At 51.4% G+C, this 24,146-nt stretch overlaps 43 non-coding genes across 43 annotated transcripts; 12 read left to right on the forward strand and 31 right to left on the reverse strand.

Moving 5' to 3' along the window:
- Positions 1 to 471: 471 nt before the first annotated feature.
- On the reverse strand, positions 472 to 543 carry Trnad-guc. Its single transcript has one exon. It is a non-coding gene; the product is annotated as a tRNA-Asp (tRNA).
- Positions 544 to 650: 107 nt separating this feature from the next.
- On the reverse strand, positions 651 to 742 carry Trnai-uau. Its single transcript is given in 2 exon segments — positions 651 to 686; positions 705 to 742. It is a non-coding gene; the product is annotated as a tRNA-Ile (tRNA).
- A 378-nt stretch (positions 743 to 1,120) lies between these two features.
- Positions 1,121 to 1,193, forward strand: Trnar-acg. Its single transcript has one exon. It is a non-coding gene; the product is annotated as a tRNA-Arg (tRNA).
- Positions 1,194 to 1,797: 604 nt separating this feature from the next.
- Positions 1,798 to 1,869, reverse strand: Trnad-guc. The gene has a single exon. It is a non-coding gene; the product is annotated as a tRNA-Asp (tRNA).
- Positions 1,870 to 1,976: 107 nt separating this feature from the next.
- Trnad-guc lies at positions 1,977 to 2,048 on the reverse strand. The gene has a single exon. It is a non-coding gene; the product is annotated as a tRNA-Asp (tRNA).
- A 107-nt stretch (positions 2,049 to 2,155) lies between these two features.
- Trnai-uau lies at positions 2,156 to 2,247 on the reverse strand. The gene is given in 2 exon segments: positions 2,156 to 2,191; positions 2,210 to 2,247. It is a non-coding gene; the product is annotated as a tRNA-Ile (tRNA).
- A 378-nt stretch (positions 2,248 to 2,625) lies between these two features.
- Trnar-acg lies at positions 2,626 to 2,698 on the forward strand. The gene has a single exon. It is a non-coding gene; the product is annotated as a tRNA-Arg (tRNA).
- Positions 2,699 to 3,300: 602 nt separating this feature from the next.
- Positions 3,301 to 3,374, reverse strand: Trnad-guc. The gene has a single exon. It is a non-coding gene; the product is annotated as a tRNA-Asp (tRNA).
- Positions 3,375 to 3,481: 107 nt separating this feature from the next.
- Trnad-guc lies at positions 3,482 to 3,553 on the reverse strand. The gene has a single exon. It is a non-coding gene; the product is annotated as a tRNA-Asp (tRNA).
- A 107-nt stretch (positions 3,554 to 3,660) lies between these two features.
- Positions 3,661 to 3,752, reverse strand: Trnai-uau. Its single transcript is given in 2 exon segments — positions 3,661 to 3,696; positions 3,715 to 3,752. It is a non-coding gene; the product is annotated as a tRNA-Ile (tRNA).
- A 378-nt stretch (positions 3,753 to 4,130) lies between these two features.
- On the forward strand, positions 4,131 to 4,203 carry Trnar-acg. The gene has a single exon. It is a non-coding gene; the product is annotated as a tRNA-Arg (tRNA).
- A 604-nt stretch (positions 4,204 to 4,807) lies between these two features.
- On the reverse strand, positions 4,808 to 4,879 carry Trnad-guc. The gene has a single exon. It is a non-coding gene; the product is annotated as a tRNA-Asp (tRNA).
- Positions 4,880 to 4,986: 107 nt separating this feature from the next.
- On the reverse strand, positions 4,987 to 5,078 carry Trnai-uau. The gene is given in 2 exon segments: positions 4,987 to 5,022; positions 5,041 to 5,078. It is a non-coding gene; the product is annotated as a tRNA-Ile (tRNA).
- A 378-nt stretch (positions 5,079 to 5,456) lies between these two features.
- Trnar-acg lies at positions 5,457 to 5,529 on the forward strand. Its single transcript has one exon. It is a non-coding gene; the product is annotated as a tRNA-Arg (tRNA).
- A 602-nt stretch (positions 5,530 to 6,131) lies between these two features.
- Positions 6,132 to 6,205, reverse strand: Trnad-guc. Its single transcript has one exon. It is a non-coding gene; the product is annotated as a tRNA-Asp (tRNA).
- A 5,959-nt stretch (positions 6,206 to 12,164) lies between these two features.
- Trnar-acg lies at positions 12,165 to 12,237 on the forward strand. Its single transcript has one exon. It is a non-coding gene; the product is annotated as a tRNA-Arg (tRNA).
- Positions 12,238 to 12,839: 602 nt separating this feature from the next.
- Trnad-guc lies at positions 12,840 to 12,913 on the reverse strand. The gene has a single exon. It is a non-coding gene; the product is annotated as a tRNA-Asp (tRNA).
- A 107-nt stretch (positions 12,914 to 13,020) lies between these two features.
- Positions 13,021 to 13,092, reverse strand: Trnad-guc. The gene has a single exon. It is a non-coding gene; the product is annotated as a tRNA-Asp (tRNA).
- Positions 13,093 to 13,199: 107 nt separating this feature from the next.
- Positions 13,200 to 13,291, reverse strand: Trnai-uau. The gene is given in 2 exon segments: positions 13,200 to 13,235; positions 13,254 to 13,291. It is a non-coding gene; the product is annotated as a tRNA-Ile (tRNA).
- A 378-nt stretch (positions 13,292 to 13,669) lies between these two features.
- On the forward strand, positions 13,670 to 13,742 carry Trnar-acg. Its single transcript has one exon. It is a non-coding gene; the product is annotated as a tRNA-Arg (tRNA).
- A 774-nt stretch (positions 13,743 to 14,516) lies between these two features.
- On the reverse strand, positions 14,517 to 14,588 carry Trnad-guc. Its single transcript has one exon. It is a non-coding gene; the product is annotated as a tRNA-Asp (tRNA).
- Positions 14,589 to 14,695: 107 nt separating this feature from the next.
- On the reverse strand, positions 14,696 to 14,787 carry Trnai-uau. The gene is given in 2 exon segments: positions 14,696 to 14,731; positions 14,750 to 14,787. It is a non-coding gene; the product is annotated as a tRNA-Ile (tRNA).
- A 378-nt stretch (positions 14,788 to 15,165) lies between these two features.
- On the forward strand, positions 15,166 to 15,238 carry Trnar-acg. The gene has a single exon. It is a non-coding gene; the product is annotated as a tRNA-Arg (tRNA).
- Positions 15,239 to 15,840: 602 nt separating this feature from the next.
- On the reverse strand, positions 15,841 to 15,914 carry Trnad-guc. The gene has a single exon. It is a non-coding gene; the product is annotated as a tRNA-Asp (tRNA).
- Positions 15,915 to 16,021: 107 nt separating this feature from the next.
- Positions 16,022 to 16,093, reverse strand: Trnad-guc. Its single transcript has one exon. It is a non-coding gene; the product is annotated as a tRNA-Asp (tRNA).
- Positions 16,094 to 16,200: 107 nt separating this feature from the next.
- On the reverse strand, positions 16,201 to 16,292 carry Trnai-uau. Its single transcript is given in 2 exon segments — positions 16,201 to 16,236; positions 16,255 to 16,292. It is a non-coding gene; the product is annotated as a tRNA-Ile (tRNA).
- A 378-nt stretch (positions 16,293 to 16,670) lies between these two features.
- Trnar-acg lies at positions 16,671 to 16,743 on the forward strand. The gene has a single exon. It is a non-coding gene; the product is annotated as a tRNA-Arg (tRNA).
- Positions 16,744 to 17,517: 774 nt separating this feature from the next.
- Trnad-guc lies at positions 17,518 to 17,589 on the reverse strand. The gene has a single exon. It is a non-coding gene; the product is annotated as a tRNA-Asp (tRNA).
- A 107-nt stretch (positions 17,590 to 17,696) lies between these two features.
- On the reverse strand, positions 17,697 to 17,788 carry Trnai-uau. Its single transcript is given in 2 exon segments — positions 17,697 to 17,732; positions 17,751 to 17,788. It is a non-coding gene; the product is annotated as a tRNA-Ile (tRNA).
- Positions 17,789 to 18,166: 378 nt separating this feature from the next.
- On the forward strand, positions 18,167 to 18,239 carry Trnar-acg. Its single transcript has one exon. It is a non-coding gene; the product is annotated as a tRNA-Arg (tRNA).
- Positions 18,240 to 18,843: 604 nt separating this feature from the next.
- Trnad-guc lies at positions 18,844 to 18,915 on the reverse strand. The gene has a single exon. It is a non-coding gene; the product is annotated as a tRNA-Asp (tRNA).
- Positions 18,916 to 19,022: 107 nt separating this feature from the next.
- On the reverse strand, positions 19,023 to 19,094 carry Trnad-guc. The gene has a single exon. It is a non-coding gene; the product is annotated as a tRNA-Asp (tRNA).
- A 107-nt stretch (positions 19,095 to 19,201) lies between these two features.
- On the reverse strand, positions 19,202 to 19,293 carry Trnai-uau. The gene is given in 2 exon segments: positions 19,202 to 19,237; positions 19,256 to 19,293. It is a non-coding gene; the product is annotated as a tRNA-Ile (tRNA).
- Positions 19,294 to 19,671: 378 nt separating this feature from the next.
- Positions 19,672 to 19,744, forward strand: Trnar-acg. The gene has a single exon. It is a non-coding gene; the product is annotated as a tRNA-Arg (tRNA).
- Positions 19,745 to 20,348: 604 nt separating this feature from the next.
- Positions 20,349 to 20,420, reverse strand: Trnad-guc. Its single transcript has one exon. It is a non-coding gene; the product is annotated as a tRNA-Asp (tRNA).
- Positions 20,421 to 20,527: 107 nt separating this feature from the next.
- On the reverse strand, positions 20,528 to 20,599 carry Trnad-guc. The gene has a single exon. It is a non-coding gene; the product is annotated as a tRNA-Asp (tRNA).
- A 107-nt stretch (positions 20,600 to 20,706) lies between these two features.
- Trnai-uau lies at positions 20,707 to 20,798 on the reverse strand. The gene is given in 2 exon segments: positions 20,707 to 20,742; positions 20,761 to 20,798. It is a non-coding gene; the product is annotated as a tRNA-Ile (tRNA).
- Positions 20,799 to 21,176: 378 nt separating this feature from the next.
- Trnar-acg lies at positions 21,177 to 21,249 on the forward strand. Its single transcript has one exon. It is a non-coding gene; the product is annotated as a tRNA-Arg (tRNA).
- A 774-nt stretch (positions 21,250 to 22,023) lies between these two features.
- Trnad-guc lies at positions 22,024 to 22,095 on the reverse strand. The gene has a single exon. It is a non-coding gene; the product is annotated as a tRNA-Asp (tRNA).
- Positions 22,096 to 22,202: 107 nt separating this feature from the next.
- On the reverse strand, positions 22,203 to 22,294 carry Trnai-uau. The gene is given in 2 exon segments: positions 22,203 to 22,238; positions 22,257 to 22,294. It is a non-coding gene; the product is annotated as a tRNA-Ile (tRNA).
- Positions 22,295 to 22,672: 378 nt separating this feature from the next.
- Positions 22,673 to 22,745, forward strand: Trnar-acg. The gene has a single exon. It is a non-coding gene; the product is annotated as a tRNA-Arg (tRNA).
- A 774-nt stretch (positions 22,746 to 23,519) lies between these two features.
- Trnad-guc lies at positions 23,520 to 23,591 on the reverse strand. The gene has a single exon. It is a non-coding gene; the product is annotated as a tRNA-Asp (tRNA).
- Positions 23,592 to 23,698: 107 nt separating this feature from the next.
- On the reverse strand, positions 23,699 to 23,790 carry Trnai-uau. The gene is given in 2 exon segments: positions 23,699 to 23,734; positions 23,753 to 23,790. It is a non-coding gene; the product is annotated as a tRNA-Ile (tRNA).
- Between the last annotated feature and the right edge of the window lie 356 nt (positions 23,791 to 24,146).

Genomic DNA, 24,146 nt, shown 5'->3' on the forward strand with positions numbered 1-24,146 from the left:
GGAAGCGTGCTGGGCCCATAACCCAGAGGTCCGTGGATCGAAACCACGCTCTGCTAAAATTATTTCTTTTGCGGACTGTGCCGAGCTCGATTATTACGCCCACAGCGTCGGCTGGGGTGCTTTGATACAGCGTTAACAGCATACCCCGCAGTTCTGAAATGTGAAGAATGCGAGAACCACTTCCTAAGTTGTAGCATTTTTTAAGATTTTGCGCCAACTACACTCCACGATCGCAAAGTTAATGCTCTTACGACCCACATACGCGCAACACTCGAACAGGGTTGTGAGATAAAAATCGCATCTCCCCGGCGGGGAATCGAACCCCGGTCTCCCGCGTGGATACTAACCACTATACTACCGAGGATGCGCTGTAGACAGGTGCCTGTGTGCGAGAGATATGGTGCTAGTAGCCGCAAACGACCTACACTAAGTTCGGCGAGTGATAGAGCAGCAATTAAAATTCGGATGTGCCTCCCCGGCAGGGAATCGAACCCCGGTCTCCCGCGTGACAGGCGGGGATACTAACCACTATACTACCGAGGAAGACGCAGCTAGCGTCTCGAATGCACAATTATGTTACTCAAATAGCTGATACATCTCAAACCTAGCCTCCTGTTGCTGTCAGAGACAGCTGCTAAGAAATAAAAGTATGCCCCAGGTGAGGCTCGAACTCACAACCCCGGCATTGCTCACGGCTACTGCCTTATAAGTACCGTGCGCTAACCAATTGCGCCACTGGGGCTACAACAGAGTGCTTTCAGTTAGCGGTATTCACTTTGCTGCAATCCAGTGGTGGCCACAGAAACATACGATCGCCACCTGATGCCATACTGCGACTTTGGCACCTGACTACCAATGCTTCGTGCTATTCTTGTTTCATATGCTACGCTTACATGCACATCAACCGGCTCTCGTCGTCGAGAAAACGTGGGAAAACGCGCGCCTTGCCTTCTGCTACCTGTCGAACAGCGAGAGCAGATGCGTGGCAAGCTCTAAGCTCTGCAGGCGCACTGCGGCCACGCAGCTGCACGAAAGGTACCTTCCTTGGGAGCTTGCTCAGCCATGGAGAACACGTTTCTTAGCGAATTGCACTTGTCTCGTAGAAAGAAATGCTGCCACTGGCCCTGTGGCGCAACGGATAACGCGTCTGACTACGGATCAGAAGATTCCAGGTTCGAATCCTGGCAGGGTCGGCGTTTTGTTAGTTGCCGACGCGTAGCTGGGCAGTGGATTTCGTATGTCGCCGCACCGTGGAGTGCTTTGTTGCTCCTGTGCATCTCGCAGCTGCATGTCGAGTCGATCGTGGTAAATATCGCTGCCTGCAAGCGTCAGCGTAGCGTCAGTCGAGCAAAGTCGAGACAAGTCAAGCTGAGAGCTGTAGGAGATGATACGCAATTAAATACAGGCGTGTGAAAGCGACGCAGACAACACTTTCCAAGTGTCCCACGTCACGTGGCGAAGAGCCGGCGCAACCCCAGGCAGCAGAGTGGCGCAGTGGAAGCGTGCTGGGCCCATAACCCAGAGGTCCGTGGATCGAAACCACGCTCTGCTAAAATTATTTCTTTTGCGGACTGTGCCGAGCTCGATTATTACGCCCACAGCGTCGGCTGGGGTGCTTTGATACAGCGTTAACAGCATACCCCGCAGTTCTGAAATGTGAAGAATGCGAGAACCACTTCCTAAGTTGTAGCATTTTTTAAGATTTTGTGCCAACTACACTCCACGATCGCAAATTTAATGCTCTTACGACCCACATACGCGCAACACTCGAACAGGGTTGTGAGATAAAAATCGCATCTCCCCGGCGGGGAATCGAACCCCGGTCTCCCGCGTGACAGGCGGGGATACTAACCACTATACTACCGAGGATGCGCTGTAGACAGGTGCCTGTGTGCGAGAGATATGGTGCTAGTAGCCGCAAACGACCTACACTAAGTTCGGCGAGTGATAGAGCAGCAATTAAAAATCGGATGTGCCTCCCCGGCGGGGAATCGAACCCCGGTCTCCCGCGTGACAGGCGGGGATACTAACCACTATACTACCGAGGAAGACGCAGCTAAGATCTCGAATGCACAATTATGTTACTCAAATAGCTGATACATCTCAAACCTAGCCTCCTGTTGCTGTCAGAGACAGCTGCTAAGAAATAAAAGCATGCCCCAGGTGAGGCTCGAACTCACAACCCCGGCATTGCTCACGGCTACTGCCTTATAAGTACCGTGCGCTAACCAATTGCGCCACTGGGGCTACAACAGAGTGCTTTCAGTTAGCGGTATTCACTTTGCTGCAATCCAGTGGTGGCCACAGAAACATACGATCGCCACCTGATGCCATACTGCGACTTTGGCACCTGACTACCAATGCTTCGTGCTATTCTTGTTTCATATGCTACGCTTACATGCACATCAACCGGCTCTCGTCGTCGAGAAAACGTGGGAAAACGCGCGCCTTGCCTTCTGCTACCTGTCGAACAGCGAGAGCAGATGCGTGGCAAGCTCTAAGCTCTGCAGGCGCACTGCGGCCACGCAGCTGCACGAAAGGTACCTTCCTTGGGAGCTTGCTCAGCCATGCAGAACACGTTTCTTAGCGAATTGCACTTGTCTCGTAGAAAGAAATGCTGCCACTGGCCCTGTGGCGCAACGGATAACGCGTCTGACTACGGATCAGAAGATTCCAGGTTCGAATCCTGGCAGGGTCGGCGTTTTGTTAGTTGCCGACGCGTAGCTGGGCAGTGGATTTCGTATGTCGCCGCACCGTGGAGTGCTTTGTTGCTCCTGTGCATCTCGCAGCTGCATGTCGAGTCGATCGTGGTAAATATCGCTGCCTGCAAGCGTCAGCGTAGCGTCAGTCGAGCAAAGTCGAGACAAGTCAAGCTGAGAGCTGTAGGAGATGATACGCAATTAAATACAGGCGTGTGAAAGCGACGCAGACAACACTTTCCAAGTGTCCCACGTCACGTGGCGAAGAGCCGGCGCAACCCCAGGCAGCAGAGTGGCGCAGTGGAAGCGTGCTGGGCCCATAACCCAGAGGTCCGTGGATCGAAACCACGCTCTGCTAAAATTATTTCTTTTGCGGACTGTGCCGAGCTCGATTATTACGCCCACAGCGTCGGCTGGGGTGCTTTGATACAGCGTTAACAGCATACCCCGCAGTTCTGAAATGTGAAGAATGCGAGAACCACTTCCTAAGTTGTAGCATTTTTTAAGATTTTGCGCCAACTACACTCCACGATCGCAAAGTTAATGCTCTTACGACCCACATACGCGCAACACTCGAACAGGGTTGTGAGATAAAAATCGCATCTACCCGGCGGGGAATCGAACCCCGGTCTCCCGCGTGACAGGCGGGGATACTAACCACTATACTACCGAGGATGCGGTGTAGACAGGTGCCTGTGTGCGAGAGATATGGTGCTAGTAGCCGCAAACGACCTACACTAAGTTCGGCGAGTGATAGAGCAGCAATTAAAAATCGGATGTGCCTCCCCGGCGGGGAATCGAACCCCGGTCTCCCGCGTGACAGGCGGGGATACTAACCACTATACTACCGAGGAAGACGCAGCTAGCGTCTCGAATGCACAATTATGTTACTCAAATAGCTGATACATCTCAAACCTAGCCTCCTGTTGCTGTCAGAGACAGCTGCTAAGAAATAAAAGTATGCCCCAGGTGAGGCTCGAACTCACAACCCCGGCATTGCTCACGGCTACTGCCTTATAAGTACCGTGCGCTAACCAATTGCGCCACTGGGGCTACAACAGAGTGCTTTCAGTTAGCGGTATTCACTTTGCTGCAATCCAGTGGTGGCCACAGAAACATACGATCGCCACCTGATGCCATACTGCGACTTTGGCACCTGACTACCAATGCTTCGTGCTATTCTTGTTTCATATGCTACGCTTACATGCACATCAACCGGCTCTCGTCGTCGAGAAAACGTGGGAAAACGCGCGCCTTGCCTTCTGCTACCTGTCGAACAGCGAGAGCAGATGCGTGGCAAGCTCTAAGCTCTGCAGGCGCACTGCGGCCACGCAGCTGCACGAAAGGTACCTTCCTTGGGAGCTTGCTCAGCCATGGAGAACACGTTTCTTAGCGAATTGCACTTGCCTCGTAGAAAGAAATGCTGCCACTGGCCCTGTGGCGCAACGGATAACGCGTCTGACTACGGATCAGAAGATTCCAGGTTCGAATCCTGGCAGGGTCGGCGTTTTGTTAGTTGCCGACGCGTAGCTGGGCAGTGGATTTCGTATGTCGCCGCACCGTGGAGTGCTTTGTTGCTCCTGTGCATCTCGCAGCTGCATGTCGAGTCGATCGTGGTAAATATCGCTGCCTGCAAGCGTCAGCGTAGCGTCAGTCGAGCAAAGTCGAGACAAGTCAAGCTGAGAGCTGTAGGAGATGATACGCAATTAAATACAGGCGTGTGAAAGCCACGCAGACAACACTTTCCAAGTGTCCCACGTCACGTGGCGAAGAGCCGGCGCAACCCCAGGCAGCAGAGTGGCGCAGTGGAAGCGTGCTGGGCCCATAACCCAGAGGTCCGTGGATCGAAACCACGCTCTGCTAAAATTATTTCTTTTGCGGACTGTGCCGAGCTCGATTATTACGCCCACAGCGACGGCTGGGGTGCTTTGATACAGCGTTAACAGCATACCCCGCAGTTCTGAAATGTGAAGAATGCGAGAACCACTTCCTAAGTTGTAGCATTTTTTAAGATTTTGTGCCAACTACACTCCACGATCGCAAAGTTAATGCTCTTACGACCCACATACGCGCAACACTCGAACAGGGTTGTGAGATAAAAATCGCATCTCCCCGGCGGGGAATCGAACCCCGGTCTCCCGCGTGACAGGCGGGGATACTAACCACTATACTACCGAGGAAGACGCAGCTAGCGTCTCGAATGCACAATTATGTTACTCAAATAGCTGATACATCTCAAACCTAGCCTCCTGTTGCTGTCAGAGACAGCTGCTAAGAAATAAAAGTATGCCCCAGGTGAGGCTCGAACTCACAACCCCGGCATTGCTCACGGCTACTGCCTTATAAGTACCGTGCGCTAACCAATTGCGCCACTGGGGCTACAACAGAGTGCTTTCAGTTAGCGGTATTCACTTTGCTGCAATCCAGTGGTGGCCACAGAAACATACGATCGCCACCTGATGCCATACTGCGACTTTGGCACCTGACTACCAATGCTTCGTGCTATTCTTGTTTCATATGCTACGCTTACATGCACATCAACCGGCTCTCGTCGTCGAGAAAACGTGGGAAAACGCGCGCCTTGCCTTCTGCTACCTGTCGAACAGCGAGAGCAGATGCGTGGCAAGCTCTAAGCTCTGCAGGCGCACTGCGGCCACGCAGCTGCACGAAAGGTACCTTCCTTGGGAGCTTGCTCAGCCATGCAGAACACGTTTCTTAGCGAATTGCACTTGTCTCGTAGAAAGAAATGCTGCCACTGGCCCTGTGGCGCAACGGATAACGCGTCTGACTACGGATCAGAAGATTCCAGGTTCGAATCCTGGCAGGGTCGGCGTTTTGTTAGTTGCCGACGCGTAGCTGGGCAGTGGATTTCGTATGTCGCCGCACCGTGGAGTGCTTTGTTGCTCCTGTGCATCTCGCAGCTGCATGTTGAGTCGATCGTGGTAAATATCGCTGCCTGCAAGCGTCAGCGTAGCGTCAGCCGAGCAAAGTCGAGACAAGTCAAGCTGAGAGCTGTAGGAGATGATACGCAATTAAATACAGGCGTGTGAAAGCGACGCAGACAACACTTTCCAAGTGTCCCACGTCACGTGGCGAAGAGCCGGCGCAACCCCAGGCAGCAGAGTGGCGCAGTGGAAGCGTGCTGGGCCCATAACCCAGAGGTCCGTGGATCGAAACCACGCTCTGCTAAAATTATTTCTTTTGCGGACTGTGCCGAGCTCGATTATTACGCCCACAGCGTCGGCTGAGGTGCTTTGATACAGCGTTAACAGCATACCCCGCAGTTCTGAAATGTGAAGAATGCGAGAACCACTTCCTAAGTTGTAGCATTTTTTAAGATTTTGCGCCAACTACACTCCACGATCGCAAAGTTAATGCTCTTACGACCCACATACGCGCAACACTCGAACAGGGTTTTGAGATAAAAATCGCATCTACCCGGCGGGGAATCGAACCCCGGTCTCCCGCGTGACAGGCGGGGATACTAACCACTATACTACCGAGGAAGACGCAGCTAGCGTCTCGAATGCACAATTATGTTACTCAAATAGCTGATACATCTCAAACCTAGCCTCCTGTTGCTGTCAGAGACAGCTGCTAAGAAATAAAAGTATGCCCCAGGTGAGGCTCGAACTCACAACCTTGGCATTGCTCACGGCTACTGCCTTATAAGTACCGTGCGCTAACCAATTGCGCCACTTTTTTTTTTTTTTTTTTTTTTGCACGACGCTCTAACCAACTGAGCTAACTTTTTTTTTTTTCTCTTTTTTTCAGACGCCTTAACCACTCTTTTTTTTTTTTTTTTTTTTTTTTTTTTTTTTTTTTTTTTTTTTTTTTTTTTTTTTTTTTGCCCGCCGTAACCTTCTCATGTTAGTAGTGTGCGCGGGACTATATTTTATGATATGTTTTTTTTTTATTTTTTTTTATGTTTTTTTATTTTTTTATATTATGTTGTTTATTTTTTTTACCTTTTTTTTCCTTTATTGTTCCTTATTTCTTTAATTAAAGCTTGGTTAATTCGAGCGCCATTGGGTAGTTGGCAAAAAGTATTTTATATCTGGGGTTACTGACAAGTTGTGTCGCTTTACTTACACTGTAGATTCTGAAATCATCATACGTATCGTCTTTTCGTTTAGTCATAATATAATCTATTGTATGGCCTGCTAACCAGGTCCACATATTCCATTTCGACGGGGGGAAAAGTTCGTTATCAGGCTGCAGTATCATCTCGGGTGTTATTGCCGTGATCGTAGTTCTCCCGACCAGCGCCAGTTGCCGCCGACACCATTCCCATATCTTTTTATTTTCCCCACAGATACATCTGTGCTGCAGTGTATCTATGAGGTCGCAGTCGCTGCACTTCTCGGTGGTTGCCAACTTGATTCTGTGGAGCTTTTCCTTAGTAGAAATTGTTTCGTTCACTACCTTGTACCACGTGGATCTGATGCCCGTATCCAGGACCGTATTAGTTATGTTCTTCCAGACCTTGGACCACCGTATATGTGGGTGCTTGATTTCCATTCTGTTCTTTCGAGCATTGTCGTTCAGATACTTATACAGCTCTGCTGTTGTTTTGTCGCGTAAGACAGTGGTCTGCCGCCGAAGGTAACTCATGTCAAGAAAAAACCTCCTGATGTGATTGAATGTGGGCGGTATGGAGTCCAAGCGGACAGGGGCCTCTAAACTAATGGGCCTGTGTGACTCGATGACAGCTCTGAGTACACTGTGTGGGTATTCGTGATAAATTTGGAGAGTTCTACGTATCAGAAGTGCTCGACATTTAGCGTCAACATCGACCACACCAAGGCCCCCATGACTGGGGGGGAGTGTCGTCACATTGATTCCCACTTTGAAGATATCACCTCGCCAGAGGTACCAACCGACAGCTGCCATCACCCGACTGGCTATTTTATCAATTATAGGTAGTATTTGGCCCACATACCAAATTTTCGATAAGATTTTTGTGTTTACAAAATGTACCCTTTGTAGTAAATTTTGTACTCTACTATTATTCTGTTGCAGGCACGCTCTCGTCATGTTGAGAATGTCCCTCCAAGCCGCCGCTGTCGTTTTCAGAGGGCAACTGCACATTTTGAGACCGAGAAGTTTCAGATTGTCGGTTCGCTCATATTCGTCAGTCCCGTGGAAAGGGAACCCATTCCCCAAAGGCAGCAATTTTGTTTTACGTCTGTTGAGTTTCGAACCGGACGCTTGTTCATAGTCCTGAACGATAGACTGCACGTCACGAAGGTCATGTGCAGAAGTAAGCACTACCCCCACATCATCCGCATATGCAATGCAGGTAATGGTGCTGCCATATATATTTATTCCTGGGAGCTGTTGATTGATCCTCCTAATGAGTGGCTCTATCGCAATGACAAAAAGCGTCATTGACAAGGGACAGCCCTGGCGGATAGACTTCTCTATAGGAATTGAGTGCGTAAGATGTCCATTAACGTTGATCTTTGACGTGGCCCGGTTCAAAAGATTTTTAATCATCTGGACGAATTGTTCTCCAAATCCAAGATGGGTCATCAACGGAAAAAGGTAATGGTGTCGGATCCTGTCAAAGGCTTTATTAAGATCGAGTGCTAAAATTGCCGCTTCCAGACCTGTAGTTGCGCAGTAGCTGATGATCTCTCTGTAGTCAGTCAGACTCTTAATGATCGTGCGCCCAGGAACCGCCGCCGTCTGACTAGGGTGTATTATTTTAGGAAGGACTCGTTTGATCCTGGCTGCCATGACGCGGGCTACTATCTTGTAGTCCGTGTTAAGTAAACAAATGGGGCGGAATTTATTCATGTCGTTACAGGGGTATTCTTTAGGGATGAGAACGATGATGCCGTCGTTGAAACCTTCAGGTATATTTTGCCCTTCTTTAATTTCATTACATATTTCGACAAAACACCTTTCTAGCAAATACCAAAACTGTTTATAAAATTCCACCGGTAGCCCATCCGCACCAGGAGATTTATTTCCCTGCGCCTTTTGGAGCGCTGATTTGAGTTCTTGTGGGGTTATGTCCGCCAACAACAGGTCTGCAGCTGGTGGGTCCAGTCTTTCAGGTAGGCTAGTTTGCATACGTATCACAGACTCGTCGTCCGCGGGTTCCAAGGCATAAAGCTTAGTGTAGTATTCTGCTACACATGTCTTGATGCCGCCTTGATCATTAACCTGGTTACCGTCCTCTGTTCGGAGACTATAGATCATTTTACGCTGTGCGCGACGCTTCTCTGCCCCAAGATGATATACCGAGGGTATTTCCCCCGCCGTGCTATGATGGTCCCTGGAGCGGATCATAATACCTTCCATTCGTTTCCTCTTCAATGCCGTTAATTTCGCCTTGACTTTTTTAATTCGTAAAAAGGTGTCTGCTGTTGGACAATTGCCTTCATATAATTCCCGAAGGCAGCGGAAGTAAAATTCGAACATACTCTGTTGGTCGCGGTTTCGTTCATAACAGTACGTTTTTAAGCAACGGATGAGTTGAGGTTTCGCACATTTGTACCACCAGCATAAGGTACTGGGGAAGTTCCGTCGTCGCCTGCTGCAGGTGCCCCACACGACTTCCATTCGTGTTCGCAAATCATCTTCTTGAAGAACAGCGACGTTTAGTTTCCACATGTTTCTGCCACGAAAGATGTTCTGTCGAGGCATTTTCAGGAGACAGTGATAGGCGAGATGGTCAGAAAAGTACACTGGCCACGTTTCAGGCCCTCCGACATTTGCACGTAAACACTGTGTGACATAAATTCTATCAAGTCGACTGGACGACGTAGAAGTGTGGAACGTGAAGCAGGGGCGGTCTCCATTAATGAGCTCCCACGTGTCAGTCAATCGCAACTCTCGTACGAGGCGGCCCAACTCCGCACTTGTATTAAAAGTCGGATGTTGATCTTTCCGCTTAAGCACGCAATTAAAGTCACCGGCTAAAACCATTCCCTCTCTAGCTCCTCTGATCAAATACAATAGGTCTTCGTCGTAAAAACGAGACCGTTGCTCTCGATTTTGGTGTCCGGAGGGGGCATAGATATTTACGAATCGAATCCCATTTATTGAACAAGAGATTCCTCGGCCGTTTTCCAGCCGTTCAAAGTCAGATGCTTCTATTCCATCCTTTAATAAGATGGCGGTGCCAGATGCGCTACGTAACGTTGTGTTTAAGAATACTGCATAACCTGCAATATTGATCCGGAACCCACTAGCAACCTCTTGTAACATAGCAATATCAACGTCAGCGCTATAGAGGTAATCCCGGAGACTATCGACCTTCTGTATCGACGTGATTTTATTTATGTTCAGTGTGGCGATTTTATAAGTTTGCAGATGTGCCATGTAAGGGAAGACGATCCTTTTTGGTGGGGATGTTTCGTTGTGTTTAATAGATTTACTGATTTAAGTATTTATCATGTCCCTTTGTCAACGCTTACTGCAAATCGTATCATTATCAAGCATCACCAGTTGGCTAGCATGTTGGTGGACCACCACTCCCTGACGTCCGGAAGTTAACATTTTGGGGTGTCTGAATCCCGTACGTTGTACGCCCATCCTTTATCTGCAGTGCACGAATTAGTAAAATTCCGAGTCCTCATCATCCTGCTCCCGCGCGAACCGATCGCCTCCGTGTTCCTCGCCGTCGGTCTTTCCCTCCATCGTAGTAGCTGTGGGTGCATGTCCGCGGCCCTCGACATCGTCTTCCATCTCCTGGGCCCAGTCCAGCCTGGAATCGTCTGTGCGTGTACGTTTCTTCTCCTCGACCATGTCCAATGATTGTTTATCCTTCTCCTTTGGAGGGCGTGTTCCCGAACCTGTAGAGCCAGATGCGTCCAGAATGTCCGGCGCACGGTCTGGCACGTCCTCCTTCCGTGATTTCTTAAGCGTCTTCGGGCTCTGTGGGCGGTGTTCCGACGACGTTTCGTGCATTATATGATAAAACTGCGTCGCCTTTTCTCTCAACGGTGGTGCACATGTTGCCGCCCCTGCATGAGCAATTCTGCGCTTTTTGGTGTCCTGGGACAGCATCGCTGAGGCATTCGCGTTTGTCTGCATCATGTCAATATCCGATAAGTCTACCTGCCCCTCGTCATGTGTGCGCACCACATTATTTCGTTGTAAGTCGCCGTCCACCGTTGACACCTCGGTGCTTCCGACCGGCGAGATCTGAGCGTCAGTTGCTGACAAATCCGGACGGGGGGTATCCAAACGTACTTCATGCTGCAATAGGGCCCCAGTAGCAGTACTGTCGTCCTCTGTAGTAGATGTGGTGGTCGGGGGTTGACGGAGTACCGCGGAATACCTCACGGGCAGTTGCGACATAGTGGATTGCACTTTCGCCTCACCGACTGGTATTTGCGTCACGCGTCTTTGGGGACAATCAGTGCGGACATGTCCGGGAGAACCACATGCTGCGCATGTCCTCGGTTGACCATCATACATAACTATTGCTCTGTACCCGCAGACATTGATATACGATGGTATATGCTTTTGTAAATCAATTTTCACTTGGCGAATACCATTCAACACCGGAAATTTATGCATAGTAGACCACTTTTCCGCGACATTAGAGAGAACTGTACCGTAAGGTTTGAGCACAGAGTTAATTTGCTCGGCTGTAATTTCAAATGGCAGTTCGAAAATGCGAACGGTCCTAAGACCTAAACCAGCCTCAGTAACTTGCACATCTCCGATAGTACCGTCCGAATGTTTAAATTTCAGGGTCCCTCCACAAGCTTCAACAATGTTATCACACGTGACAGCATTTTTCAACTTAAGATAAACTGTACTACTACAGATCGACAAGTGAATTCCAATAAGATCGTCCATATTCAGTTTCAAACAGTCTTCTATAAAGTTCTCTACTTCAAAAGATGTCGGTCGAACTAAAGACTGGTCAAACATCAACTTCAATGTGTCTCTTCGTGGTGGTTGTGCCATTACGAATTTCTAACCATGAATCGTCGTTTCAGGGAAACAAGTACGCTAAGCGGCGTAACACTCACCACAACAGTCACGGGCAGCGGCGGCGAGAACGTAAACACAGCGCGTCCGCACAGCTCGCTCGCCGAAACCAGACTGTGCCACTGGGGCTACAACAGAGTGCTTTCAGTTAGCGGTATTCACTTTGCTGCAATCCAGTGGTGGCCACAGAAACATACGATCGCCACCTGATGCCATACTGCGACTTTGGCACCTGACTACCAATGCTTCGTGCTATTCTTGTTTCATATGCTACGCTTACATGCACATCAACCGGCTCTCGTCGTCGAGAAAACGTGGGAAAACGCGCGCCTTGCCTTCTGCTACCTGTCGAACAGCGAGAGCAGATGCGTGGCAAGCTCTAAGCTCTGCAGGCGCACTGCGGCCACGCAGCTGCACGAAAGGTACCTTCCTTGGGAGCTTGCTCAGCCATGGAGAACACGTTTCTTAGCGAATTGCACTTGTCTCGTAGAAAGAAATGCTGCCACTGGCCCTGTGGCGCAACGGATAACGCGTCTGACTACGGATCAGAAGATTCCAGGTTCGAATCCTGGCAGGGTCGGCGTTTTGTTAGTTGCCGACGCGTAGCTGGGCAGTGGATTTCGTATGTCGCCGCACCGTGGAGTGCTTTGTTGCTCCTGTGCATCTCGCAGCTGCATGTCGAGTCGATCGTGGTAAATATCGCTGCCTGCAAGCGTCAGCGTAGCGTCAGTCGAGCAAAGTCGAGACAAGTCAAGCTGAGAGCTGTAGGAGATGATACGCAATTAAATACAGGCGTGTGAAAGCGACGCAGACAACACTTTCCAAGTGTCCCACGTCACGTGGCGAAGAGCCGGCGCAACCCCAGGCAGCAGAGTGGCGCAGTGGAAGCGTGCTGGGCCCATAACCCAGAGGTCCGTGGATCGAAACCACGCTCTGCTAAAATTATTTCTTTTGCGGACTGTGCCGAGCTCGATTATTACGCCCACAGCGTCGGCTGGGGTGCTTTGATACAGCGTTAACAGCATACCCCGCAGTTCTGAAATGTGAAGAATGCGAGAACCACTTCCTAAGTTGTAGCATTTTTTAAGATTTTGCGCCAACTACACTCCACGATCGCAAAGTTAATGCTCTTACGACCCACATACGCGCAACACTCGAACAGGGTTGTGAGATAAAAATCGCATCTACCCGGCGGGGAATCGAACCCCGGTCTCCCGCGTGACAGGCGGGGATACTAACCACTATACTACCGAGGATGCGGTGTAGACAGGTGCCTGTGTGCGAGAGATATGGTGCTAGTAGCCGCAAACGACCTACACTAAGTTCGGCGAGTGATAGAGCAGCAATTAAAAATCGGATGTGCCTCCCCGGCGGGGAATCGAACCCCGGTCTCCCGCGTGACAGGCGGGGATACTAACCACTATACTACCGAGGAAGACGCAGCTAGCGTCTCGAATGCACAATTATGTTACTCAAATAGCTGATACATCTCAAACCTAGCCTCCTGTTGCTGTCAGAGACAGCTGCTAAGAAATAAAAGTATGCCCCAGGTGAGGCTCGAACTCACAACCCCGGCATTGCTCACGGCTACTGCCTTATAAGTACCGTGCGCTAATCAATTGCGCCACTGGGGCTACAACAGAGTGCTTTCAGTTAGCGGTATTCACTTTGCTGCAATCCAGTGGTGGCCACAGAAACATACGATCGCCACCTGATGCCATACTGCGACTTTGGCACCTGACTACCAATGCTTCGTGCTATTCTTGTTTCATATGCTACGCTTACATGCACATCAACCGGCTCTCGTCGTCGAGAAAACGTGGGAAAACGCGCGCCTTGCCTTCTGCTACCTGTCGAACAGCGAGAGCAGATGCGTGGCAAGCTCTAAGCTCTGCAGGCGCACTGCGGCCACGCAGCTGCACGAAAGGTACCTTCCTTGGGAGCTTGCTCAGCCATGGAGAACACGTTTCTTAGCGAATTGCACTTGTCTCGTAAAAAGAAATGCTGCCACTGGCCCTGTGGCGCAACGGATAACGCGTCTGACTACGGTTCAGAAGATTCCAGGTTCGAATCCTGGCAGGGTCGGCGTTTTGTTAGTTGCCGACGCGTAGCTGGGCAGTGGATTTCGTATGTCGCCGCACCGTGGAGTGCTTTGTTGCTCCTGTGCATCTCGCAGCTGCATGTCGAGTCGATCGTGGTAAATATCGCTGCCTGCAAGCGTCAGCGTAGCGTCAGTCGAGCAAAGTCGAGACAAGTCAAGCTGAGAGCTGTAGGAGATGATACGCAATTAAATACAGGCGTGTGAAAGCGACGCAGACAACACTTTCCAAGTGTCCCACGTCACGTGGCGAAGAGCCGGCGCAACCCCAGGCAGCAGAGTGGCGCAGTGGAAGCGTGCTGGGCCCATAACCCAGAGGTCCGTGGATCGAAACCACGCTCTGCTAAAATTATTTCTTTTGCGGACTGTGCCGAGCTCGATTATTACGCCCACAGCGTCGGCTGGGGTGCTTTGATACAGCGTTAACAGCATACCCCGCAGTTCTGAAATGTGAAGAATGCGAGAACCACTTCCTAAGTTGTAGCATTTTTTAAGATTTTGCGCCAACTACACTCCACGATCGCAAAGTTAATGCTCTTACGACCCACATACGCGCAACACTCGAACAGGGTTGTGAGACAAAAATCGCATCTCCCCGGCGGGGAATCGAACCCCGGTCTCCCGCGTGGATACTAACCACTATACTACCGAGGATGCGCTGTAGACAGGTGCCTGTGTGCGAGAGATATGGTGCTAGTAGCCGCAAACGACCTACACTAAGTTCGGCGAGTGATAGAGCAGCAATTAAAAATCGGATGTGCCTCCCCGGCGGGGAATCGAACCCCGGTCTCCCGCGTGACAGGCGGGGATACTAACCACTATACTACCGAGGAAGACGCAGCTAGCGTCTCGAATGCACAATTATGTTACTCAAATAGCTGATACATCTCAAACCTAGCCTCCTGTTGCTGTCAGAGACAGCTGCTAAGAAATAAAAGTATGCCCCAGGTGAGGCTCGAACTCACAACCCCGGCATTGCTGACGGCTACTGCCTTATAAGTACCGTGCGCTAACCAATTGCGCCACTGGGGCTACAACAGAGTGCTTTCAGTTAGCGGTATTCACTTTGCTGCAATCCAGTGGTGGCCACAGAAACATACGATCGCCACCTGATGCCATACTGCGACTTTGGCACCTGACTACCAATGCTTCGTGCTATTCTTGTTTCATATGCTACGCTTACATGCACATCAACCGGCTCTCGTCGTCGAGAAAACGTGGGAAAACGCGCGCCTTGCCTTCTGCTACCTGTCGAACAGCGAGAGCAGATGCGTGGCAAGCTCTAAGCTCTGCAGGCGCACTGCGGCCACGCAGCTGCACGAAAGGTACCTTCCTTGGGAGCTTGCTCAGCCATGGAGAACACGTTTCTTAGCGAATTGCACTTGTCTCGTAGAAAGAAATGCTGCCACTGGCCCTGTGGCGCAACGGATAACGCGTCTGACTACGGTTCAGAAGATTCCAGGTTCGAATCCTGGCAGGGTCGGCGTTTTGTTAGTTGCCGACGCGTAGCTGGGCAGTGGATTTCGTATGTCGCCGCACCGTGGAGTGCTTTGTTGCTCCTGTGCATCTCGCAGCTGCATGTCGAGTCGATCGTGGTAAATATCGCTGCCTGCAAGCGTCAGCGTAGCGTCAGTCGAGCAAAGTCGAGACAAGTCAAGCTGAGAGCTGTAGGAGATGATACGCAATTAAATACAGGCGTGTGAAAGCGACGCAGACAACACTTTCCAAGTCTCCCACGTCACGTGGCGAAGAGCCGGCGCAACCCCAGGCAGCAGAGTGGCGCAGTGGAAGCGTGCTGGGCCCATAACCCAGAGGTCCGTGGATCGAAACCACGCTCTGCTAAAATTATTTCTTTTGCGGACTGTGCCGAGCTCGATTATTACGCCCACAGCGTCGGCTGGGGTGCTTTGATACAGCGTTAACAGCATACCCCGCAGTTCTGAAATGTGAAGAATGCGAGAACCACTTCCTAAGTTGTAGCATTTTTTAAGATTTTGCGCCAACTACACTCCACGATCGCAAAGTTAATGCTCTTACGACCCACATACGCGCAACACTCGAACAGGGTTGTGAGATAAAAATCGCATCTACCCGGCGGGGAATCGAACCCCGGTCTCCCGCGTGACAGGCGAGGATACTAACCACTATACTACCGAGGATGCGGTGTAGACAGGTGCCTGTGTGCGAGAGATATGGTGCTAGTAGCCGCAAACGACCTACACTAAGTTCGGCGAGTGATAGAGCAGCAATTAAAAATCGGATGTGCCTCCCCGGCGGGGAATCGAACCCCGGTCTCCCGCGTGACAGGCGGGGATACTAACCACTATACTACCGAGGAAGACGCAGCTAGCGTCTCGAATGCACAATTATGTTACTCAAATAGCTGACACATCTCAAACCTAGCCTCCTGTTGCTGTCAGAGACAGCTGCTAAGAAATAAAAGTATGCCCCAGGTGAGGCTCGAACTCACAACCCCGGCATTGCTCACGGCTACTGCCTTATAAGTACCGTGCGCTAACCAATTGCGCCACTGGGGCTACAGCAGAGTGCTTTCAGTTAGCGGTATTCACTTTGCTGCAATCCAGTGGTGGCCACAGAAACATACGATCGCCACCTGATGCCATACTGCGACTTTGGCACCTGACTACCAATGCTTCGTGCTATTCTTGTTTCATATGCTACGCTTACATGCACATCAACCGGCTCTCGTCGTCGAGAAAACGTGGGAAAACGCGCGCCTTGCCTTCTGCTACCTGTCGAACAGCGAGAGCAGATGCGTGGCAAGCTCTAAGCTCTGCAGGCGCACTGCGGCCACGCAGCTGCACGAAAGGTACCTTCCTTGGGAGCTTGCTCAGCCATGGAGAACACGTTTCTTAGCGAATTGCACTTGTCTCGTAGAAAGAAATGCTGCCACTGGCCCTGTGGCGCAACGGATAACGCGTCTGACTACGGTTCAGAAGATTCCAGGTTCGAATCCTGGCAGGGTCGGCGTTTTGTTAGTTGCCGACGCGTAGCTGGGCAGTGGATTTCGTATGTCGCCGCACCGTGGAGTGCTTTGTTGCTCCTGTGCATCTCGCAGCTGCATGTCGAGTCGATCGTGGTAAATATCGCTGCCTGCAAGCGTCAGCGTAGCGTCAGTCGAGCAAAGTCGAGACAAGTCAAGCTGAGAGCTGTAGGAGATGATACGCAATTAAATACAGGCGTGTGAAAGCGACGCAGACAACACTTTCCAAGTGTCCCACGTCACGTGGCGAAGAGCCGGCGCAACCCCAGGCAGCAGAGTGGCGCAGTGGAAGCGTGCTGGGCCCATAACCCAGAGGTCCGTGGATCGAAACCACGCTCTGCTAAAATTATTTCTTTTGCGGACTGTGCCGAGCTCGATTATTACGCCCACAGCGTCGGCTGGGGTGCTTTGATACAGCGTTAACAGCATACCCCGCAGTTCTGAAATGTGAAGAATGCGAGAACCACTTCCTAAGTTGTAGCATTTTTTAAGATTTTGCGCCAACTACACTCCACGATCGCAAAGTTAATGCTCTTACGACCCACATACGCGCAACACTCGAACAGGGTTGTGAGATAAAAATCGCATCTCCCCGGCGGGGAATCGAACCCCGGTCTCCCGCGTGGATACTAACCACTATACTACCGAGGATGCGCTGTAGACAGGTGCCTGTGTGCGAGAGATATGGTGCTAGTAGCCGCAAACGACCTACACTAAGTTCGGCGAGTGATAGAGCAGCAATTAAAAATCGGATGTGCCTCCCCGGCGGGGAATCGAACCCCGGTCTCCTGCGTGACAGGCGGGGATACTAACCACTATACTACCGAGGAAGACGCAGCTAGCGTCTCGAATGCACAATTATGTTACTCAAATAGCTGATACATCTCAAACCTAGCCTCCTGTTGCTGTCAGAGACAGCTGCTAAGAAATAAAAGTATGCCCCAGGTGAGGCTCGAACTCACAACCCCGGCATTGCTCACGGCTACTGCCTTATAAGTACCGTGCGCTAACCAATTGCGCCACTGGGGCTACAACAGAGTGCTTTCAGTTAGCGGTATTCACTTTGCTGCAATCCAGTGGTGGCCACAGAAACATACGATCGCCACCTGATGCCATACTGCGACTTTGGCACCTGACTACCAATGCTTCGTGCTATTCTTGTTTCATATGCTACGCTTACATGCACATCAACCGGCTCTCGTCGTCGAGAAAACGTGGGAAAACGCGCGCCTTGCCTTCTGCTACCTGTCGAACAGCGAGAGCAGATGCGTGGCAAGCTCTAAGCTCTGCAGGCGCACTGCGGCCACGCAGCTGCACGAAAGGTACCTTCCTTGGGAGCTTGCTCAGCCATGGAGAACACGTTTCTTAGCGAATTGCACTTGTCTCGTAGAAAGAAATGCTGCCACTGGCCCTGTGGCGCAACGGATAACGCGTCTGACTACGGATCAGAAGATTCCAGGTTCGAATCCTGGCAGGGTCGGCGTTTTGTTAGTTGCCGACGCGTAGCTGGGCAGTGGATTTCGTATGTCGCCGCACCGTGGAGTGCTTTGTTGCTCCTGTGCATCTCGCAGCTGCATGTCGAGTCGATCGTGGTAAATATCGCTGCCTGCAAGCGTCAGCGTAGCGTCAGTCGAGCAAAGTCGAGACAAGTCAAGCTGAGAGCTGTAGGAGATGATACGCAATTAAATACAGGCGTGTGAAAGCGACGCAGACAACACTTTCCAAGTGTCCCACGTCACGTGGCGAAGAGCCGGCGCAACCCCAGGCAGCAGAGTGGCGCAGTGGAAGCGTGCTGGGCCCATAACCCAGAGGTCCGTGGATCGAAACCACGCTCTGCTAAAATTATTTCTTTTGCGGACTGTGCCGAGCTCGATTATTACGCCCACAGCGTCGGCTGGGGTGCTTTGATACAGCGTTAACAGCATACCCCGCAGTTCTGAAATGTGAAGAATGCGAGAACCACTTCCTAAGTTGTAGCATTTTTTAAGATTTTGTGCCAACTACACTCCACGATCGCAAAGTTAATGCTCTTACGACCCACATACGCGCAACACTCGAACAGGGTTGTGAGATAAAAATCGCATCTCCCCGGCGGGGAATCGAACCCCGGTCTCCCGCGTGACAGGCGGGGATACTAACCACTATACTACCGAGGATGCGCTGTAGACAGGTGCCTGTGTGCGAGAGATATGGTGCTAGTAGCCGCAAACGACCTACACTAAGTTCGGCGAGTGATAGAGCAGCAATTAAAAATCGGATGTGCCTCCCCGGCGGGGAATCGAACCCCGGTCTCCCGCGTGACAGGCGGGGATACTAACCACTATACTACCGAGGAAGACGCAGCTAGCGTCTCGAATGCACAATTATGTTACTCAAATAGCTGATACATCTCAAACCTAGCCTCCTGTTGCTGTCAGAGACAGCTGCTAAGAAATAAAAGTATGCCCCAGGTGAGGCTCGAACTCACAACCCCGGCATTGCTCACGGCTACTGCCTTATAAGTACCGTGCGCTAACCAATTGCGCCACTGGGGCTACAGCAGAGTGCTTTCAGTTAGCGGTATTCACTTTGCTGCAATCCAGTGGTGGCCACAGAAACATACGATCGCCACCTGATGCCATACTGCGACTTTGGCACCTGACTACCAATGCTTCGTGCTATTCTTGTTTCATATGCTACGCTTACATGCACATCAACCGGCTCTCGTCGTCGAGAAAACGTGGGAAAACGCGCGCCTTGCCTTCTGCTACCTGTCGAACAGCGAGAGCAGATGCGTGGCAAGCTCTAAGCTCTGCAGGCGCACTGCGGCCACGCAGCTGCACGAAAGGTACCTTCCTTGGGAGCTTGCTCAGCCATGGAGAACACGTTTCTTAGCGAATTGCACTTGTCTCGTAGAAAGAAATGCTGCCACTGGCCCTGTGGCGCAACGGATAACGCGTCTGACTACGGATCAGAAGATTCCAGGTTCGAATCCTGGCAGGGTCGGCGTTTTGTTAGTTGCCGACGCGTAGCTGGGCAGTGGATTTCGTATGTCGCCGCACCGTGGAGTGCTTTGTTGCTCCTGTGCATCTCGCAGCTGCATGTCGAGTCGATCGTGGTAAATATCGCTGCCTGCAAGCGTCAGCGTAGCGTCAGTCGAGCAAAGTCGAGACAAGTCAAGCTGAGAGCTGTAGGAGATGATACGCAATTAAATACAGGCGTGTGAAAGCGACGCAGACAACACTTTCCAAGTGTCCCACGTCACGTGGCGAAGAGCCGGCGCAACCCCAGGCAGCAGAGTGGCGCAGTGGAAGCGTGCTGGGCCCATAACCCAGAGGTCCGTGGATCGAAACCACGCTCTGCTAAAATTATTTCTTTTGCGGACTGTGCCGAGCTCGATTATTACGCCCACAGCGTCGGCTGGGGTGCTTTGATACAGCGTTAACAGCATACCCCGCAGTTCTGAAATGTGAAGAATGCGAGAACCACTTCCTAAGTTGTAGCATTTTTTAAGATTTTGTGCCAACTACACTCCACGATCGCAAAGTTAATGCTCTTACGACCCACATACGCGCAACACTCGAACAGGGTTGTGAGATAAAAATCGCATCTCCCCGGCGGGGAATCGAACCCCGGTCTCCCGCGTGACAGGCGGGGATACTAACCACTATACTACCGAGGATGCGGTGTAGACAGGTGCCTGTGTGCGAGAGATATGGTGCTAGTAGCCGCAAACGACCTACACTAAGTTCGGCGAGTGATAGAGCAGCAATTAAAAATCGGATGTGCCTCCCCGGCGGGGAATCGAACCCCGGTCTCCCGCGTGACAGGCGGGGATACTAACCACTATACTACCGAGGAAGACGCAGCTAGCGTCTCGAATGCACAATTATGTTACTCAAATAGCTGATACATCTCAAACCTAGCCTCCTGTTGCTGTCAGAGACAGCTGCTAAGAAATAAAAGTATGCCCCAGGTGAGGCTCGAACTCACAACCCCGGCATTGCTCACGGCTACTGCCTTATAAGTACCGTGCGCTAACCAATTGCGCCACTGGGGCTACAGCAGAGTGCTTTCAGTTAGCGGTATTCACTTTGCTGCAATCCAGTGGTGGCCACAGAAACATACGATCGCCACCTGATGCCATACTGCGACTTTGGCACCTGACTACCAATGCTTCGTGCTATTCTTGTTTCATATGCTACGCTTACATGCACATCAACCGGCTCTCGTCGTCGAGAAAACGTGGGAAAACGCGCGCCTTGCCTTCTGCTACCTGTCGAACAGCGAGAGCAGATGCGTGGCAAGCTCTAAGCTCTGCAGGCGCACTGCGGCCACGCAGCTGCACGAAAGGTACCTTCCTTGGGAGCTTGCTCAGCCATGGAGAACACGTTTCTTAGCGAATTGCACTTGTCTCGTAGAAAGAAATGCTGCCACTGGCCCTGTGGCGCAACGGATAACGCGTCTGACTACGGATCAGAAGATTCCAGGTTCGAATCCTGGCAGGGTCGGCGTTTTGTTAGTTGCCGACGCGTAGCTGGGCAGTGGATTTCGTATGTCGCCGCACCGTGGAGTGCTTTGTTGCTCCTGTGCATCTCGCAGCTGCATGTCGAGTCGATCGTGGTAAATATCGCTGCCTGCAAGCGTCAGCGTAGCGTCAGTCGAGCAAAGTCGAGACAAGTCAAGCTGAGAGCTGTAGGAGATGATACGCAATTAAATACAGGCGTGTGAAAGCGACGCAGACAACACTTTCCAAGTGTCCCACGTCACGTGGCGAAGAGCCGGCGCAACCCCAGGCAGCAGAGTGGCGCAGTGGAAGCGTGCTGGGCCCATAACCCAGAGGTCCGTGGATCGAAACCACGCTCTGCTAAAATTATTTCTTTTGCGGACTGTGCCGAGCTCGATTATTACGCCCACAGCGTCGGCTGGGGTGCTTTGATACAGCGTTAACAGCATACCCCGCAGTTCTGAAATGTGAAGAATGCGAGAACCACTTCCTAAGTTGTAGCATTTTTTAAGATTTTGCGCCAACTACACTCCACGATCGCAAAGTTAATGCTCTTACGACCCACATACGCGCAACACTCGAACAGGGTTGTGAGATAAAAATCGCATCTCCCCGGCGGGGAATCGAACCCCGGTCTCCCGCGTGGATACTAACCACTATACTACCGAGGATGCGCTGTAGACAGGTGCCTGTGTGCGAGAGATATGGTGCTAGTAGCCGCAAACGACCTACACTAAGTTCGGCGAGTGATAGAGCAGCAATTAAAAATCGGATGTGCCTCCCCGGCAGGGAATCGAACCCCGGTCTCCCGCGTGACAGGCGGGGATACTAACCACTATACTACCGAGGAAGACGCAGCTAGCGTCTCGAATGCACAATTATGTTACTCAAATAGCTGATACATCTCAAACCTAGCCTCCTGTTGCTGTCAGAGACAGCTGCTAAGAAATAAAAGTATGCCCCAGGTGAGGCTCGAACTCACAACCCCGGCATTGCTCACGGCTACTGCCTTATAAGTACCGTGCGCTAACCAATTGCGCCACTGGGGCTACAACAGAGTGCTTTCAGTTAGCGGTATTCACTTTGCTGCAATCCAGTGGTGGCCACAGAAACATACGATCGCCACCTGATGCCATACTGCGACTTTGGCACCTGACTACCAATGCTTCGTGCTATTCTTGTTTCATATGCTACGCTTACATGCACATCAACCGGCTCTCGTCGTCGAGAAAACGTGGGAAAACGCGCGCCTTGCCTTCTGCTACCTGTCGAACAGCGAGAGCAGATGCGTGGCAAGCTCTAAGCTCTGCAGGCGCACTGCGGCCACGCAGCTGCACGAAAGGTACCTTCCTTGGGAGCTTGCTCAGCCATGGAGAACACGTTTCTTAGCGAATTGCACTTGTCTCGTAGAAAGAAATGCTGCCACTGGCCCTGTGGCGCAACGGATAACGCGTCTGACTACGGATCAGAAGATTCCAGGTTCGAATCCTGGCAGGGTCGGCGTTTTGTTAGTTGCCGACGCGTAGCTGGGCAGTGGATTTCGTATGTCGCCGCACCGTGGAGTGCTTTGTTGCTCCTGTGCATCTCGCAGCTGCATGTCGAGTCGATCGTGGTAAATATCGCTGCCTGCAAGCGTCAGCGTAGCGTCAGTCGAGCAAAGTCGAGACAAGTCAAGCTGAGAGCTGTAGGAGATGATACGCAATTAAATACAGGCGTGTGAAAGCGACGCAGACAACACTTTCCAAGTGTCCCACGTCACGTGGCGAAGAGCCGGCGCAACCCCAGGCAGCAGAGTGGCGCAGTGGAAGCGTGCTGGGCCCATAACCCAGAGGTCCGTGGATCGAAACCACGCTCTGCTAAAATTATTTCTTTTGCGGTATGTGCCGAGCTCGATTATTACGCCCACAGCGTCGGCTGGGGTGCTTTGATACAGCGTTAACAGCATACCCCGCAGTTCTGAAATGTGAAGAATGCGAGAACCACTTCCTAAGTTGTAGCATTTTTTAAGATTTTGCGCCAACTACACTCCACGATCGCAAAGTTAATGCTCTTACGACCCACATACGCGCAACACTCGAACAGGGTTGTGAGATAAAAATCGCATCTCCCCGGCGGGGAATCGAACCCCGGTCTCCCGCGTGGATACTAACCACTATACTACCGAGGATGCGCTGTAGACAGGTGCCTGTGTGCGAGAGATATGGTGCTAGTAGCCGCAAACGACCTACACTAAGTTCGGCGAGTGATAGAGCAGCAATTAAAAATCGGATGTGCCTCCCCGGCAGGGAATCGAACCCCGGTCTCCCGCGTGACAGGCGGGGATACTAACCACTATACTACCGAGGAAGACGCAGCTAGCGTCTCGAATGCACAATTATGTTACTCAAATAGCTGATACATCTCAAACCTAGCCTCCTGTTGCTGTCAGAGACAGCTGCTAAGAAATAAAAGTATGCCCCAGGTGAGGCTCGAACTCACAACCCCGGCATTGCTCACGGCTACTGCCTTATAAGTACCGTGCGCTAACCAATTGCGCCACTGGGGCTACAACAGAGTGCTTTCAGTTAGCGGTATTCACTTTGCTGCAATCCAGTGGTGGCCACAGAAACATACGATCGCCACCTGATGCCATACTGCGACTTTGGCACCTGACTACCAATGCTTCGTGCTATTCTTGTTTCATATGCTACGCTTACATGCACATCAACCGGCTCTCGTCGTCGAGAAAACGTGGGAAAACGCGCGCCTTGCCTTCTGCTACCTGTCGAACAGCGAGAGCAGATGCGTGGCAAGCTCTAAGCTCTGCAGGCGCACTGCGGCCACGCAGCTGCACGAAAGGTACCTTCCTTGGGAGCTTGCTCAGCCACGGAGAACACGTTTCTTAGCGAATTGCACTTGTCT

Source organism: Schistocerca piceifrons, chromosome 8, assembly GCF_021461385.2.
Source record: "Schistocerca piceifrons isolate TAMUIC-IGC-003096 chromosome 8, iqSchPice1.1, whole genome shotgun sequence".
NCBI lineage: Eukaryota > Metazoa > Arthropoda > Insecta > Orthoptera > Acrididae > Schistocerca > Schistocerca piceifrons.